Raw genomic sequence first — 18,279 nt, forward strand, 5'->3', positions numbered from 1 at the left:
TCATTGTATCTACGCTAAGGTTGGTTTCCTCGCTAAGAGCAGAGTACCTGTTCTGCAGTGACACTCTGAATTCCTGTACTTTCCCTCTCAGTGCTAGCTCATTGATTTGCTTCTTGCGTATCAGTTTCTGTCGTTCCTTCTTCAAGTCTAGGCGGATTCGAGCCCGTACAATTCTATGGTCACTGCATCTTACCTTGCCAACCACTTCCACATCCTGCACGACTCCTGGGTGTGCAGTCATTATAAAGTCTATTTCGTTCCTATTTACGCCATTAGGGCTCCTCCATGTCCACTTGCGGTTTTCTCGTTTTCGGTAGAAGGTATTCAAAATACGCAGATTATTGCGTTCTGCGAATTCTACAAGTAGCTCTCCTCTGGCGTTTCTAGTGCCGATGCCATAATCTCCTACTGCCTGGTCTCCAGCCTGCTTCTTCCCTACCTTTGCATTAAAGTCGCCCATTACTATAGTATACTGTGTTTTCACCTTACTCATTGCCGATTCCACGTCTTCATAGAAGCTTTCAACTGAAGCGTCATCATGGCTGGATGTAGGCGCGTAAGCCTGTACTACCTTCATTTTGTATCTTTTATTCAGTTTAATTACAATGCCTACCACCCTTTCATTAATGCTATAGTAATCCTCTATGTTGCCAGCTATGTTTCTGTGAATTAGGAACCCTACTCCCAGTTCTTTTCTGTCTGCCAAGCCCCGATAGCAAATGACGTGTCCATTCTGTAGAACAGTATAGGCCTCATCTACATGTCCTCCTAACCTCACTCAGCCCTATTATATCCCATTTAATGCCTTCTAGCTCCTCGAATAATACAGCTAGACTTCCCTCACTAGAAACGTTCTAACGTTAAACGTTGCTAAGTTCAAGTTCCAATGGTGGCCTGTCCGTATCCAGAGATTCCTAGCACCCTCTGCTGCTTTGCAGATCTGACCGCCGCCGTGGTCAGTTGCTCCGCAGCTGGTGGGGACTGAGGGCCGTGAGTTAATTGACGAATGCCTACGGGAGGGGGTGGCCAGATACTGCACCAGGGTGGCCAATCCTTCTCTGGTGAGATCATCGGTGCGTACCGGCTTTAAGCCGGTACGATCAGACAGTAAACACGCAATGTGTGTAAACACGCAATGGTAAAGAAGAAAACACATTGAAACGTTTATAATCGAATTTTGCGATCTGCGAAACATGAAGTCGCACACGCACAACCGATGCTGCAAACAGCGGGACGTGAGTGCGAGAGCGGTTCGTGTTTTTGTGCATGCGTTTGCTCCGCGCGCATGCAATGCGCGGCTTTCCCATTATTTATAGTTGCCGCTCTCAGCGTGCTACGTTTTTCGCCACTCAAGTGGCGCGAAATTGAGCGGGGATGGAAATAATATCCGTATACTCCAATTTCGAGCCCTATTTAAGGTGTGCATGAAAACATCAACGTATACGGCAAAGTAAACGAATCTCCGTGGATACAACTGCATGCAGCAACAGCGCAATTTAGAAGCAGTTACTTCGTAACTACGCAAGCGAAAGAACAAACAAGGACAGAAAAGAGCGCTGTTTTTTTTTTTGCTTCCGTAGTTACGAAGTAACTACTTCTAGGTCGCACTGTTCCTGCATTCAGTTATGTCCTACCAACTTGCCCAAGCTTCCACGCTTCATAACTCCGTGGATAGTCCAGCTTCAGGCGCGTCCGCTATATACAGGCTGCACGACGCACCTGCATTCGGTTGCTTTTACACGCTATTGGAAAATACAAATCCTGTATACCATCATCGCTAAAAGGATACTGCAATCTGTCACCATGATGAATGGTGTTTTCATTTCCACAAGGTTTCAATCCCACGTCCACGCCATTTGTCGGTGCCTTCAAACATGGAAGCTATATACACCGGGGAAGCACGCCGTTATCATTGAGCAGGGCATATATGGAAAGTTCCTCTGCCAATCATTTGAAAGCAGAATGCCATAACGGTGCGCCAACATCTCCTTATATATCATATCAATAAAAAAAGAAAAAAAAGAAAGCAGAATAATATAACCAGGTGAGAGAAGCCAGAATTGAAAAGTGACATGATCCATCGTACATTAAGGCTGCTCGAAGGGGAAAGCCATCTTATTATCTCTCTGCATCTTTCAAACTACCTCATCCCTTCCCCCAGTGATAACGAGTATTACAGCACACCGGTCGTTCTAGACAGGTTAACCTTTTCTTTTCTCCTGTCCCTTCCTTCCTTCCTTTTCCCTTCCTTCCTCTACACTCAATCGCATTATCCGACATTCAATATAACAATCCGAATTCTTCCGGAATTCAGGTTATGCCTGTGACCCTCAGTAGAAATACCATAGCTGTATACGTCAGGCTCACATTATCAGCGGATAATTCGAAGTAGGCAGATCATTAAATGCGCCATCAGAAAGTATATATAATCAACAGAATACGATGTAACATTGGTCGAGCGTTTGAATCGCGCTGCAAAGGGCACACGAACAATCGAGCACGCACTAATTCTCGCCGTAAACTCGATCGCGTATCAGCGTCCACGATCTGTCTTCGTGTTTGTGTTTGCGTGCGAGAAACGGGGAAGCCAAAAGTCGATCGTGTGATTGCGGATATAGTGATTGTACGTGTGCGCAACACGGAAGATTCGAAAAAAAGGAAAGCGGCGGACGACATAAAATGCACAAAGAAAGACAGCAAAAAAAAAGGTAAACAAAAGCGAAGCCGTCGTCGTATTTGGCGTCACCTTTCCAACGACGCCGCCTCTGCGGCCGCGTCGTTTTTCGTCCCTGTCGCCTTCAACCGACAAGTGACATGGCAGCAGCTGTTGCTACTGTCGCTCTCGTTAAGAGGCCTGCGCGAACATTCGGCCGCGGCTTATCAGCGTCGACGCGCGCCGCCGCCTTTGCTCCGACTCGTTGCCGCGTTCGACGCGGTGCGGCGCCCTTGGCGCGGCACTGTGCAGCACTGGGTTGAGCGGCAGGTCATATCGGCCGTGGCCTGTCGCGGCACCAAAGAAGCGAGCGTTCGAACTCCCGCAGGCTGCAGTGGTAGTCGTGATCTGCGTTTTTTTTTTTCTTTTCGGGGTCTCACGGCGGAGGGCAAGCAAAGAGCGCGACAATCAGCGATCTCGGAAAGCGGCGTGGCGAGCATGACACTGCACTGTCATGCTGCGGCGCCAGAAGTCGCGTGACGCCCCGCGTCTCCCAAGCGGTCATTGTTGTTGGGGTTCGTTTCGGCGCGGAAGAGAAACACGGCCAAAGCTAAGAAGGAGTGAGTGTAGGAGGTGTTGTTTGCGGGGGTTTTGACTTTGCCGCGGTCCATCAGAGGCTACCTGCCTTCTTCGCCTTTGTGGAGGCTCTGACGCTCAGCGGGACTTCGTCTCGGGGTGAACCGCTTTTCTCTCAGCTGGCGCGCGACTAGCGGGACACTTTCCCCGTAAACTGTCTGGCTCCGCCGCCACACGAAAATACTGGGGAGGGGGGGGGGTTCAGCAACTCACACCGCAGTCATCATCACCATCATCATCGCCGCCGCCGCCGACACCTTGCGGTTGTGGTGCGGCCGCCGTCCGTCCGTGTGACAAGTGGACCGTTTCCCGGGAACAACTGCCCGTGGCGCCGCCAATAGGCGAAAGGTGAGCAGCCAGTCTTCTGGCGCTAAAGTTTCCGCGAAGAGCGGCCGCGATTCCGTGTTTGTGCGCGCAGGGTGTTTGGGATAGCGAGCTTTAAAAAAAGAGAGAGAGAAAAGAAGGAGGCGAAATTCGGCGCCGCGCTCGGTGCACCATTCGTCATGCGGGATCGCGCGGGCGGCGGGCGAGACTGTTCTTTTGAAGACGGCGGGGTGTCCGAACAATGGCCGCCAATGCGAGTCCGTGTGGCCCGCGCGCATGGCTGGACGTGATAACTTTCCACTCATGACTGGCGCAGCTTCTCGGTTACGCACAAGTGCATGCACTCCGTGTAGTTGCGATGATGGGAAACTGCGCGCAGTACGAAACTCGTTGACGTATTGCTCCGCGCCGGAGAAGCATTTTTTTTTGGCCGTAGACTGTCTCCCCAGATCCTTTCTTGTCGTTATTGATGTTGCGAAAGCCGACATGTTTCTCCGCGAGAATGCGTCTGTAGCTACACAGATGAGCAAGTGGCTTCGATTACTGCGCGGACAATATTCCCCTCACGCTCGGCTGGTTTAAACGAAGACGACTTCCGGGTGGGGTAGTTAGTTCCGGCTCGCACTGTGTTACGCCCCGTTTGGTTCGAAGGTATATACTTCAGCCCGTACTAAAATTTCGCGTTTCCATTACCAGATATCGGGGATCTATGAACCGACGCGGTTGCACCCTTGGGCATGCTGCTTTGATTAGTACTTCTGCCACACCTCCACGTGTGTCGTCCTCTGCGCCAGTTTATACAGGTGTAAAAACAAACCCACCAATAATTCAAATCGTATACTGTCGGGAAAGTTAGAGTACGCTGTGACGCTGTTGAAGTTTCCACTTGCGGCACCAGCTGGCACACGTCTGTGTAAGTAATGTGACTTCCTTAGACAGTTAATTGATTGGTTGGTTACTAGTACAATGGCTCAGCCCTCCACGAGAGATAGACCAAGAAACGGGTGGCAGAAGAAATCGCGAAAAAAAAAGAAAAACAAAAGGGGTATAGGAAAAATATAATATATAGAAGCAAACATATTATCGGAAGTTTTAGTTTATTAAATGCTTATTAAACAACTTTTAGATAACAAACAAAATAAACAAATATAGATAACACAAATAAATATATAAGATGATAATACATAGATGCATGTACCTATAGCATTAGCATGGCGATATCTGTTTCTTTTATATATATGAATACGACATCGTATATGCCCCTGTTGCCGTGTTCCAGTGCTGACACCCCTAGGAGAAATGGCGATGCGGAAAGCTAGGCCAGAATATGTGGATATTGAGAGTGAAAATGTGCATGGCGAAGTCGCGTTTCGTTATTTTTTCCCCTTTTTTTTGGTTCTAACGACACCATAAAGTATAGCTTACAGTGTTTGCTCATTGCGAGTTTTCTTTCTTCGTAAAAGAATCGGTACATTTCGCTGTAGTATTATAGTAGCACTTCATTGCTTAATATTTGTGAATTCCCAACAAATAATTTTTTTCAAATGCGACAATTCAGTCACATGCATTACTGGCGTTGAGCCAACAGCGCTATAGCGCGGCTATTTGGGCTCAAATTATCATATTCGAGAGGAGTCCCTTCCCTACCTTATCCGATGACGATTATGATTTTCGCGCCCGTATCAGGTTGAGCTTTAGAGCAAGCTCGCGGTTTTTATGAACTTGATAAATGGGATATCAGTGACTGTGTCGATTTTAGACGGCTAAACTTAACTCACTTAAAAAACAGCGCCAATAACGAGGGACAAGAGAAAGAAGGAGACAGACAGCGGCACTGTTATTGGCGCTGTTTTTTAAGTGAATCATGTCGTACCAACTCGCCCAAGCAACCACGTTAGCTAAACTTAACTGTTTCCCATTAGTGTTACAACAAAGCTAAACCTATCTTCCACAGTGTGTGTGTACGCCAATAAATTTTGACAAAGTTATGGTCGCAAGAACACTTCTTAACCGATCGGGCCAGTTATGTGACCCCTCGAACCTTGCTTCTTGGCGTTCTGCCCCTTACCGAAACGCTTGTATAGGTCAGCGCTCGTCACAGCGACCATATCTCAGCCGGCGTTTATAAGAAGACTTGTGGTGCACGGCCAGCGACAGAGCGAGCGGCACTTGAGAACCGGTCCTAAAAGACGAAGGTCGATCCGGCGGGGGCGGCGCGACCGCTGTCCACAGAGTTCAAGATCACGAGCCCCGAGGCCAAATCATTGCCAGATACGCATATGCGTGGCCTGCGCGGTCTTTCCTGCGCAGCTCTATTTAAGCGATTTTTTTTCCAGCAGGAAGTATGTCGATCGCAATGCCCGGTGAATGCGTGTCGTGAAATGCGGCAGCGTTATAAGCTCGCTTGCTAATGCAATGAGCGTGGATCGACGTTACTCTGGGTCAAGGCGAACGATAAACAGGTGCCCGCCACTAAACGAAGCGGAGAAGCACTGGGTGTTCTTACAGAGTGCTGAACTGTGCGTGGACGATTTCGCATGCCAAGTTTCAACGGGTAGGCCCATTGTTCCTGTATTCCTGGTGGCTTTTTTTTTTGTATACAGCGTGTTGAGTGTTACGTATATTCGCGTGCGCAGGGTTAAGGTTCGTCTGCATGCAGTGCCCCCCATTCCTATTAAGTTAATGTAAGATCTTGCACCTTCTCCCCACTTAGGTGACGGCCACCCATCCTCCCTTACCCCCCTCGTGCGCAGGCTTACGCGTATATAACATGCTCGTAAGGAGAACTTGAGTTGGAAAAAGGTGTGTACGGTCGCGCCGCATTCCCGGTGCAGAACCATGGAGTGCTGGAGCTTTCCTTTTTAACGTCGTGAGTGCTCGGGCTTTGGCGCGTGCGGAACGAAAAAGGAAAACAAAAAAGGTCAAAGCCAGCGCCTTGAGTTCTTTACCACTCACCCCCTATTCTTTTGCCGTTAAGTGCTTGCTTAATAGGTTCGCAACGACACTTATTGGAAATTTATCATCAATATACGCTAGGTGTTCCCGGCTGCAACCCGGGCCATCGTCCCGCGCGCTTCCACATGGCATCCCCGATGCCGGAAGAGAGGCTGTGTTCCCCGATCATTCATCCTTCTCGACTCGATAAGGGTCCACCGCGTGCTCGACGCCAAGGACCCCACGCGACTGTTGCGTTCGCGGCACGCGCATATCGGCCGGTGGCGAAAGCCGGGCGATGCTGAGGGGACGACAACGGCTGACTGCGAGGCTATGGCAGCAACACTGGAGGAAGCTGCGCAGCGGGTGGGACGCCTTCGCGCAGGACCGAGCGCGATCCATCGGAGCCGAGCGGCCGGAATCCTGCAGCCCGCTACAGCGAGCCCGCCCGCGTTTATATATACACACACGTACGCATGCGACCTTTGTATAGATGGCCCGACGTGCGTGCGTGTGCGTATTTTCCATCAGCCCCGCGGAAGACCATCGAGAGAAGCACTCAGCGAGCAAGAATTTCGCAGCGCGGCGACGCAGGCGGGGTGCAGCAGGGCGATCGGCACGTGAATCGGGCGTATGCCGTGCGCGTGCTGTGATGAATGAATTTCGGACCGGGGAGTCGGCCCGGTGATCTATTACGCATCGCGGGCCACTCAGTCGCGCGCGCCTTTACCCTCCGGAAGCGGCCCGGATATCGATTCGGCCGCCATCGGAGCCACCACGCTCGCCACTACGTCGGCCGCACTTTTAGCTGCGTGGCATGCACGCGGCAGCGCCCAAACGGTGCAACGTTCAAGTGAGACAGGAGACCACCACGGACGATTGAGGTTCTTGCAAGGTGACCGGTCTCCATGGTCCACACGGCGCTGCACCTTTTCGGGTCATTCGTCGGTTTGATCGTCCTAGAAATTGCGCAAGGAAACTGAGACGAAGAAATGACGACAGAGCCCAGCTTTTCCCTCATTGAATTTTTTTTTTGCACTGCTGATTTTCTATGATAAGGCAGTAATAACTCGATCAGCAGTATTCTTTACCCTGTACATTTAAATTCAATCGTGCTCAGACAAAGAGGTGTAGTCAGAGACACAGGAAAATAAAGATCGGTCGATTGATTGACTAATTGATTGATTGATATGTGGGGTCGAACTTCCCAAAACCACCATATGATTATGAGAGACACCGTAGTGGAGGCCTCCGAAATTTCAACCACCTGGGGTTCTTTAACGTTCACCCCAAATCTGAGCACACGGGCCCACAACATTTCCGCCTCCATCTGGGAAAATAAAGAATGAACATAGTGTATTAGTAATGATAAATACTAATACAGTTACTATCAGGGGTATTACGTGAAATATAAGGCACGCCGTAATGTGGGGGACTGCGGGAATTTGCACCACGGGACCATAGCAGGGTGGCGCTGGTTCTTAAGTGATATTTAAAAGAGTGAAAAGAAGATAGAAGTGAGCCCCGTAACTGTCTGCATCATAGTGCGACACTTCAACAGTAGCTCACGAGGGATGGGGGTAAGGAAGGATTAAAAGGGACAAGGATAGAAAAGGGACAGAGATATAGATGAGGACACTCACATACAGAAGTAAAGAGAAAATAGAGAAAGATGGGGACGCGGCCGCAGGAGTCCCAGGACGGGGCACCACTCAGCGAGAACTTCACGGCGTCAGGAGATGGCGGAGGGCAAACCGGTCGGCACGGAATCCAGCGAGCGAGTCCTCCAATCATCTTCTCTAGGCCTATGCAGTACTCATTGTCAAAATATTTATCTAACGTTCTATAACGTGCCCGTGCATCGCACCGTACACATGGCATCTGGCTTTTCGCCTTTATCGATATGCCACCACCGAAGCACAACAAACCGACGACCTTCGGACCAGCACAAAAGAAAAAAAAAAGATACGTAAGCCAATCGCTGAACTGGAGGACTGGCAATTTCCTAGAGAACTTGAACATACATGCACAATATTACGCCGACAATTGTGCGTCAATTCACACTGCGTATACACTACGCGGTCCAAATACCGGATCCACCAACGGCTTCTTAATTCCCAACCTGTCCCTTCACCGTCAAGCGCTCACTCAGAACTGCCCAACGAGAGGTGGCCACACAGACATTTTGTAAAAAAATGTGATACGCTCTCTCGATGCTATATGTATACGGACGAGCTTGCGTTAATCTCTTGTCAGTGAAGAATCGTGGCGATTGAAGATGATGACGCGATTTCAACGGCGTCGCTTCCTGCTATATGTAGCACACGAGATGGCATGATGTAGAGTAACACGATGTATTGTGCCGAGCTTGTACGTGCGCAGAAACTGTATAGTGTCCCTCGAAAAGCGCCAGTTGAATGTACAATGCGGTGCTGCATGCTGCATACACGTGCAGGTGCCGGGTTCTGTTTCACACCTCCCAACAGCTGCTTCCCTGAAGACAAAGCGGATCATTCTAGCTCGCTGCGAACATCTGACCACCGACGGCGATCCAGTGAGGTATGCGTGTTTGCGGGTTTCTCTCGAGATATGTAATCGCCGCGTATATTTCGACGTGGATGATCCGCCTGTATACAGGGTATTCTGTTATAGCGTTAAGTTATATATAACGTTGACATCGTGAGCATGAGAAGGCTTACCGTGCACGGTTCACGCACGAAAGCCCGCCCAATCATTCATAGCTTGCTTTCGGAACACACACACACACACACACACACACACACACACACACACACACACACACACACACACATCTACACACACATACACACACATACACACACACACACATACATACATACATACATACATACATACATACATACATACATACATACATACATACATACATACATACATACATACATACATACATACATACATACATACATACATATATTCTGACTGATGAAGGTTTTCCAATGGGCCAAACGTACTTGGGAAGAGAATAAACACTACTTAGAGGTTGTCTTATAATTTTATTACCAACCGTTTCGACCGGTCCACCGGTCAAAACCGTTGGTAATAAAATTAAGACAACCACTAAGTTGTTTCTTCTCTTCCTCTATATATATATATATATATATATATATATATATATATATATATATATATATATATATATAGCACGGATCCCAAAGAAATTCATACGAGTTTCTGGTGCTTCGCTGATCGAACCCAAGACCAACGCTTTCACCAGCGCGGTCGCTCCCCATTCGGATGACGAGAAAGTTATAAGAAAGCGCGGAGGCGAATCGATCGACAATTCGAAGCGCATAGAGGACGAATATTTCAAATCGGTCGTGCCGAATACCGCAAGGTGGCGGAAGGGATCAGAAAGCGAAATAACCACCCGTTTATGGCACGAAGTCATCGCTGAAGAATTAGTTTATGGAAAAGCCCGAGTCGCCATACAAGGCCTCGGTACCTGAGAATGTTCGCGCGTGCACACACACACACCCACACACACACACACACACACACACACACACACACACACACACACACACACACACACACACACACACACACACACACACACACACACACACAAACACACACACACACACACAAACACACACACACACAAACACACACACACACACACACACACACACACACACACACACACACATTGCGCACGCAGCCCAGCCTGTTGGAGCAGCCCCAGGCGACGGGCGCGGAGCCGTGGCTGAAGGAGAAGGGAGGTCGTGGCAGGCGCCGCCGCCTCGTGACGGTGGGGCGACGACTGACGCGCCGGTCACGATGCCGCCCGATCGGTCGCAGCTCGGGCCGTAATTAATCGTGTCCGCGTGCACGACTCGAGCAGGATGCGCGCCCCCCACAACACCACCTGGGCTGCATTAACACACACACAAACACCTGGAACCTCTGCGACGACAACACTCTGTGGGAAAACACACCGCGCCACAGCGGTACACCTACAGACACAGAGTTTTTTTCCGAACGAACGTGATGCCGTGCTCGTTTGAGGTTCCTCAGAACCCGGCAAGATCGAGCACTCGCGGGGTCAAGCGGTCCGAACAGCTCTGCGTCGTCGTGTCGCGGTAACCCTCACACGATGCTGCCGGCATAAAGATATCTGCGAAGATGACTGTTATAAGGCGGGCAGGCGAGAGATCGATCAGTTTGGAAGACGGACACCGGGATGCAGTTATGTATATACATATAACTGCGTAGAGGCCTCGCGTCGGCTGTTGTCCTCTACTTCGAACAACCTTAAATGTCGCCAGCAGGGCTCCCCTTGACACTTGTGAAATGGTGGACACTATATACATACCAGCGGACGCTACATCACTCGGTGTGTACCATTACATAACTGTCGCAATGTATATTGGTGGGCTAGTTGGCGGCCGGCTACCTTCACCTGTGCGACTTCAGCGTGCCACAGCATGAAAATGTCACCTGGTCCCGTATGTACGCGCACTGCGGACGTTCCGAAGGCGAAATGCGCCTTCTTTTTAGATGCGGAGCATCTAATACTCGAGGCTTGTAGTGCGGCGCCGTCCGCAAGCTTCCTCCTCCTTCTTCCACCATCTGTGCATCCCTTCCTCCTCTACACACCGCGCGCGCTTCACTCCTCCACCATCTGTGCACCCTTCCTCCTCTACACACCGCGTACGCTTCTCCTCTTCACGAACATTCGCTAGCTGTATAATGTAGCGCGCATGCGCCGTTGCGCTTCTACCCCTTCTCGAACATTCGACAGCTGACAGTGCATGCGCCGTCGCGCTGTATATATACTCAAGGTCGGCGCTCGCTCGCTCAGTTGCCGCTCGTCGGTTGGTTTGTACGGCGCGTCGACGTCCAAGGTCGCGGTGAAATGAATTCCAACGAATCCACAAACACAATGATCGGCGTCCCTTCGACCAGCGCCGCCCTTTCGCATACGTGTGTACGTGTTCACTCATTTAACACCCCCTCCTACAACCACGTTAACCAATTTAGCCATCGACCCAAGTAAGTCGCAATTTAACACCCCATTTCACAACCACGTTAACCAATTTAGCCATCGACCCAAGTAAGTCGCACTTTAACACCCCGTTAACCAATTATATGCTCCGCATCCTCCTCAGTGTTCCCCCGAGGGAAGCTGCGGGCAATTGTTTTTGTTCTCGCGCGATCGTATTGATGTAACTTCTTTTGAGGTGCCTCCAAGATGCAGATGCATCGGGCTCTATCTGCATTTACCGTTGTTTTGCAGTGACTCCTGGATCACCTCGACTTTGATCGAGTGACACTGCCATAAAACGGCCCCGTCATGTGATTTTGATGAATGTTGCCTACCTGTGCACAAAGTTTAGGCCACCAGTGACGTCACAGTGACGTCATATAGTGACGTTATCACGTGATGATGATTCTTCGCGCCCCTAGTGTTCACGCCGCCGATGGCCTTATCGGGCTCGATGAGAAATTCAAGGCTTTCGCCACCATTGACGTCACAATGACGTCGTATAGTAACGTTATCACGTGATGATCATTCTTCGCACTACTCGTGTTCACGCCGCCGATGGCCTTATCGGGTTCGATGACTCGAAAATCCAAGGCTGTCACCTCTATAAAAATACAAATAGAACACGGTATCGTTTATTTCTTTTCCTTTTCACGAATAACAACAAATAACATGGAAATGGCGGTCTGACACAACAGTCACGTTCAGCGACAGCGTCCAACTCGAACGCATGACGGCTACATCCGGTGTATGGTTCGTTTTTTTCCCGCGTCATTTCTACGAGGTGCATATATGCACTTGTACGCTTTCGTTTTGGACGAAGCACCTCAGAGTCCCAGTTCGTCGGCGTGTCATGCCGTCGTCATGGTTCATCATAAACGGTTATGCTCCACAAAAATGCGTTAAATACCACGCTCGCCACCGCAGTTCATTCTACGCATATCATGGGTTAAATATTGGTCGTACATACTATCTAAATCATTATTTGGCTTAGCGTTGGTGTCACAACCCTCGCGATATTTACCAAGGCGCTCAAGTGTCATATCTAAGACCATGCAGGGACGTAAACGCGCCTGGTAAAGTTATCTATTTGATGCACCACTTCGTTAGACGTATCTGCAGGGGTAGGGATGGTGCGTTAGTAGATCAGTGGCAAGTAAAGCAAAAAAAAAAAGAAAAATGTTGCTGTGGAAAACACCAGCACACACTACATGCTTCGCTCCTCTCATGGTTTAACCTTTGTGGAGCTGAAACGCCCTTTCTATCTCTCTGCGTGTTGCTTTCTCCTCGTGTTTTCATTTTTTTTCCCCTTCAGAGGTTTCATTTTTACGTCCATTCATCAAAACGTCAACGCACCACTTTATTGCTTCTAGAAACGAATAATCTCTCGACTACTTAAAAAAAGAACTGATGCCGACAAACCAATGATCGGATTCGAACTGAAGACATTGTCCTTAACAACGATTCGCCAACAATGGCTAACATAAGGTAACGCTGGGCAATGAGTTAGCTGATTGTGGACATGGTTCTCGTTGGGGAGCCGGAACGTGAAAATACATTCGCTTTCAAATATTTTTGGTCGGTGTCCAGCTCCCTTCTTAGCGGCACTGGCCTAGATTTGCCAATAGTTGGCCAACAGAGCCTTCCATAGACAACAAATAACTAATATATGGACGGTGCGGACCAGTTCTGGAAGTATGCGAGTAAACACGGTATAGCTATTTTGGGTCAGAAATTTGTTATCGAATACGAGTGGAAGACATACAGCTTTAGAACAGGATATCCTGAGCTCTGTATCAGCGTTTGTGCTCACTGTCCATGCATCATATGCCACCATTCTAAGAGTGTTGTTTCGTGGCCGAGTTGGAAACGCATGCTGAATAAGGCATACCACTTGTGAACACGGACTAGACGTTTACGGGTACACGCATACGGAAGCGCTTCGAGCAGCTCATTGACATTGAATATATATATTGTTAAGACGTTTATTGGTGGACACTCGGCGATGGTGCACGACAGCGACAGTCAATGCGGGAACTGACTCTCTGCACGAGCTGCTCTTCTTTGATTTGATTTGATATATCGGGTTTAACGTCCCAAAACCACCATACGATTATGAGAGACGCCGTAGTGGAGGGCTCCGGAAAATTTGACCGCCTGGGGTTCTTTAACGTGCACCCAAATCTGAGCACACGGGCCTACAACATTTCCACCTCCATCGGAAATGCAGCCGCCGCAGCCGGGATTCGTTCCCGCGACCTGCGGGTCAGCAGCCGAGTACCTTCGCCACTAGACCACTGCGGCGGGGCGAGCTGCTCTTCTTACGAAAAGGGTGACCCACTAGAAGGCACTGGAGAGGACGACCTTCTGTTCGAAGGCTTCGCCACAACCATACCCCGGGTACGAAAAGGGAGCCGCCTGGTGGTCGACCTAACAGCTGGTTACTATGAGCGGGTCATGCTAGGCCTTGGGGCGCTCCACGTTGACAATGTTCGAAGGCTTCGCCACAATATACGAGTTCTTGACTAACTATCGTACGTATACGCGGGCAACGCAAACTCTGCGAGCCTCGTTCTGCAAACTCGATAGCGTAAGAGGTACGCCATTCCTGGAGCAGACTCGCCTATATAGATGGGACGTCCGTACACGAACGCGTTCTTCGAATTAGCGGCGCGTTCGCGAAGCGACAGGAATGTCGCGTTTCCCGAACAGGCATCTTGGTGGCCGGCCACGCACGTATACGGTGGCGCGTATGCCACATAAGACGACGCCGGCAGCAGCGGACGTCATCGATGGCGCCGCAGAAGGAGGTGCGTCGCAGAGAAAGGAGCGCCGTTCTTTTGATGGTCTCGTAAAACGCGTGCCGCCGACGCTAGCAGCGCGCCGATAATTGCCGCGGGGCCCGCCATGCCGTTGCGGAGTTGCCCCCCTCACTTTCCACTTTATTACGTTTTTTTTTTCGTACTACCACGTCTGTGCGCGCGACGACCAAACAGAGAGAAAAGGAGGAGATAGGCCGTCTTTGTCGCACCTGCCTCACTGCGAGGCGCAGGACGCTCGTAAAGCAAGAAGCCCTTCTTCGGGCGCCGGCTCCCGGCGATTCTTTTATGACGTCTTCATTGTTCTCCACTCGATCGCGGCATTTCGCGAGACGCCAATAAAAAAAAAAAGCCGCCGCCTTCTTTTTTTTCCCCTTCGCGAACAGATTTCCTTGCCTCCTTCCCTTCTCTTCTACGTCACTTAACACGAAATGAGCTTTGGCCCTGGAAAAGAATCCGTACACATGAAGGAAAAAAAAAATGCGATGTAAAAATCTATTTTCGCCCCTCCCCTCACCACCGGCCATCGAGCGCGCCAAACAAACCGAAAGCTGCTTGCGCCGCATAGCTCAGTCCGGCAAGAAAAAAACAACGGCTAGACGAGCGGGCTTAGACCGTCCCGCAAGGCAATAGCGTTTCTCTTGATCCATAAACATAGGCGGCACGAAAGGGGGTCTCTAATCATTTAGGGGGAGGGGGAGCACTAAATTTGCCCCATGCTAACTTGGACGTCTCCCATCGTTGTTTGATTACATGCAGTGTTATGACCACGCACGTCTTTGACGACAATGACAATGCAGGATGTTGCATTCCAAGAACGATTTCAAGCCCACATTTACCCTTGGAAACCCGGGAACCAATGTGAGGCCTTTGTGGGATGTATACGTCATCGCTTCAATTTCTTGCTTTCTTTAGATGTCGACCGATTGGGGGCAGGGGGGGGGGGGTTAGTGATAGTTGCCAGTTTGTTCCCCCCTCCCAATGAAGAACTCGGCGTATGCCTATGTTATTCGAATACCCTTTACAAGAAAATTAGACGAAGCAAGCGACCGGGAAAGAAAAGGCGAAAGGAAAGTGCGTCAACTCGTCACTGTACTTTATTCTTTTAAAACCACCGCAATATATCCATCATGCCACACATGTGCAATAACAAATCGTATGTCACATCACACAACAATTGGGTACTCTTAATGCACGTTCAAGTCCATGAACCTGTAAAAATAAATTAAAGTCACCCGTTTTTGCTTGGGGGTTTGCCTGCTTTCTTGTAACATGCACCTATACTAGCCAGCCCAGGAAGTTTTACTAAAGAATACCCGGCTTATTTTCCAGATTTATTTTTATCCTATCTCTTGAAGTCCAAGTGAGTCTAGTTGAAGAAAGTGCGATTCCCACTGGGTTCAGTTCAGGGTAACTTCAGTGAGTCTGAGTTTGAGATAGCCAGTTTCTTTTTGCAGATCTATAGTGCTGGCATGTTTACTACCGTGGTTAGACCTCGCTCTGATAGCGAATCCGTAAATGCGCGGTTAAGAAACTGCAGTGGTATGCACTATTGGTCCAAATGCGAGCTATAAGCTCAACTCTGCAAAGTATCGGCACTTTGGTTTATATGCAGGAAGGTCCGTTTTAGTTTGAAGTCGTGGGCACTGCCAATTTTACTGTATTCTGCGATAATATATCCCAATCTTGCATTCCGTGACGTCAAATGTAACGAGTAACCTCTCCTGAATTTTACACATTCGCACAAATGTTTCCATTCATTACAGGCTACTAGAATATGCCGTACATCGGTTGCCACATTTTGAGAACGTCAGTGATAACAGCCATGATTAGTTGCAGTATATTAAAGGGCGCGAGACATTGGACAAGCAAGAATACGAAACGAATAACCTCAATCAACACCATGTGGCCCGTTCGATGCTTCGGTGAAAAAACCCATATAATGAAAAGCATACGTGTTCTCTGCGAGGACTATCATGCACACCGTTCCAAAAGCAAAAACGTACGAGCAAGCCAGCATATGAAATGAACTGCAGAAATTTTTTTTTTCTGTTATTCACGTACTAAATCCTAGCGCGAAGTAAAAAGAAAGTCATTGATACGTTACTGCGCACCGCTTAAAAGACGAAGATTAACAGACACAGAACCACACGAACATTCAAAAGTCAAAGGAAAGACTACTACAAGAATCCCTACGAAGGTTGGACTTGAACTTGTCACTTCCGGTGATTCTTTCATTTGGCGCAATCGCGTTTGGTTTCAGCCACCGGAGCGTTTTTGCCACTGTTACTAATTTCTTACGAGAGTCTAAAAGAATGGAATGCTAAACGTAGCTAAATTCAGTTGTTTTGAGCGTAGATGTTTTTTTCTCTATTTTTTGTGAGTTTATTATGTCATCCCTTTCGAAGCTTTTTTTTTCCTTTGTTTTGAAATCCTACACCCTTACTTTATTACGTGTAATATCTAATGAATTCAACCCTTGGCTTCAAAAAGTAAATTAGTTTAAAAAGCAAGTCACCATCCGATTCATGACCTTTCCCCCTAGGTTGGGGGATAGGTCATGGATAGGATGGATAGGATGGGTTGCGCCAAGTTGTTGAGAAACCAACCACCCAACTAACCAATTGCGCTAGTGTTCGTGTTCTTCGTCTCTGTTGCGCAATGAACAATGAACAACTACCATCTCGCCCAAGCAAGCACCTTCGTAAGCTAACGACAAAGCACCGCTCTTATAATTGCATGCAAATGCTTCCGCCCGGCGCACCAGAACGCTAAAGGTTCAGCCTTCAGCATCCGTCCGGGAAACAGCGCGGCCCGACTTTCGCCGTGTTCTCTTCCGAGCGCGTCGTAAATCTCGGCTGCACTGGTGACATCCGAAAAAAAAAAGAGGTTGGCCGCCTCGAAAACGCCGCAGAAGTCGAAACGCTTTCTCCCTCCTCCTTCTTCACATGGCCGCTCATTCTGCATGGCGCCTCGGCTGCATCGGCCTCTCGAAGAAGCCTTTCCGTGAGTGCGGCGTTGTTTTAAACGGAGTTCTCTCTCTCTCTCTCTCTCATCGAAAGGGAGCTTGGAAAAGCACACGCCAAGCGCGACAACAAGGCAATAACTTAGACCCCGTAAGGGTCGTAACAACAGGCTCGCTTCGATAAACCCCTCGGGGCTCCGACAATTGGCCGCCGTTGGGCAACGCGCGCTCGGGGCAAGCAAAATAGAGGAAGAGCGGCAAGAAAAATAGAGGAAGAGTGGACGGCCGCGGCTCACGAACCGGACTGCGTCGTCGCACATCCGGCTTCGGGCCGCGCCGATGCGACCAGCGCGTCGTCCCCGGGTCGTCGTTCCCGGCGCACGCACGAGGGGTCACGCGCATCGCATCGTCCTCTCCGCCTTTCGTTTTTGCCTTTTTGTGATTGGTTATCGCACACGCATGGACACATCGCTGCGTGCACGCTTCCCGACGCGTCGTACGCATAGTATACGCGCACAGCGGGAGAAGGCGGAAGGTGGTTCGGGTGACCGAAATAACGTTGGTTGTGTGACCTAATGGGGGGAATTCCGAAGCATTGGTCGTTCAATCAAATAGCGTGTGGTTGCTTCTTGCCTTGCCATAAATCAACGATAACGACTGTGTAGATTGGTTTTCGTCAAATCGCCGAACGTATGCAGATTGTTTGATTGTAAATATATATAAATCGGCTTTCATTAGATTCCCAAACGTAAGGGACATCGTGCTAGGTTTACTCGACGTAATTAATTTCGCATGTGGCTGCTTCTTGCGCAGAATACGAAAATAAAGATTGTATTATTGATTTCGTATATCTCAGTTTTCGTCCGATCATCAAACATAAATCGTATCGAGCTCGATTCAGTCAACACGATGAAGC

General features: G+C 49.2%; 1 protein-coding gene and 1 long non-coding RNA gene across 3 annotated transcripts in view; one reads left to right on the plus strand and one right to left on the minus strand.

Moving 5' to 3' along the window:
* The window catches only part of LOC119182172 (zinc finger protein basonuclin-2-like), a 302,065-nt gene that overhangs the window by 74,064 nt on the left and 209,722 nt on the right, over positions 1-18,279 (minus strand). The gene's annotated exons all lie outside the window — the stretch shown is intronic.
* LOC142803595 (uncharacterized) overlaps positions 3,567-18,279 on the plus strand; it is a 76,926-nt gene continuing 62,213 nt past the window's right edge. Inside the window, exon 1 of the long non-coding RNA XR_012894185.1 lies at positions 3,567-3,637. This is a non-coding gene — a long non-coding RNA (uncharacterized LOC142803595). The remainder of the gene's footprint in view (positions 3,638-18,279) is intronic.

The sequence above is a fragment of the Rhipicephalus microplus genome, chromosome 3 (genome assembly GCF_043290135.1).
Source record: "Rhipicephalus microplus isolate Deutch F79 chromosome 3, USDA_Rmic, whole genome shotgun sequence".
Classification (NCBI taxonomy): domain Eukaryota; kingdom Metazoa; phylum Arthropoda; class Arachnida; order Ixodida; family Ixodidae; genus Rhipicephalus; species Rhipicephalus microplus.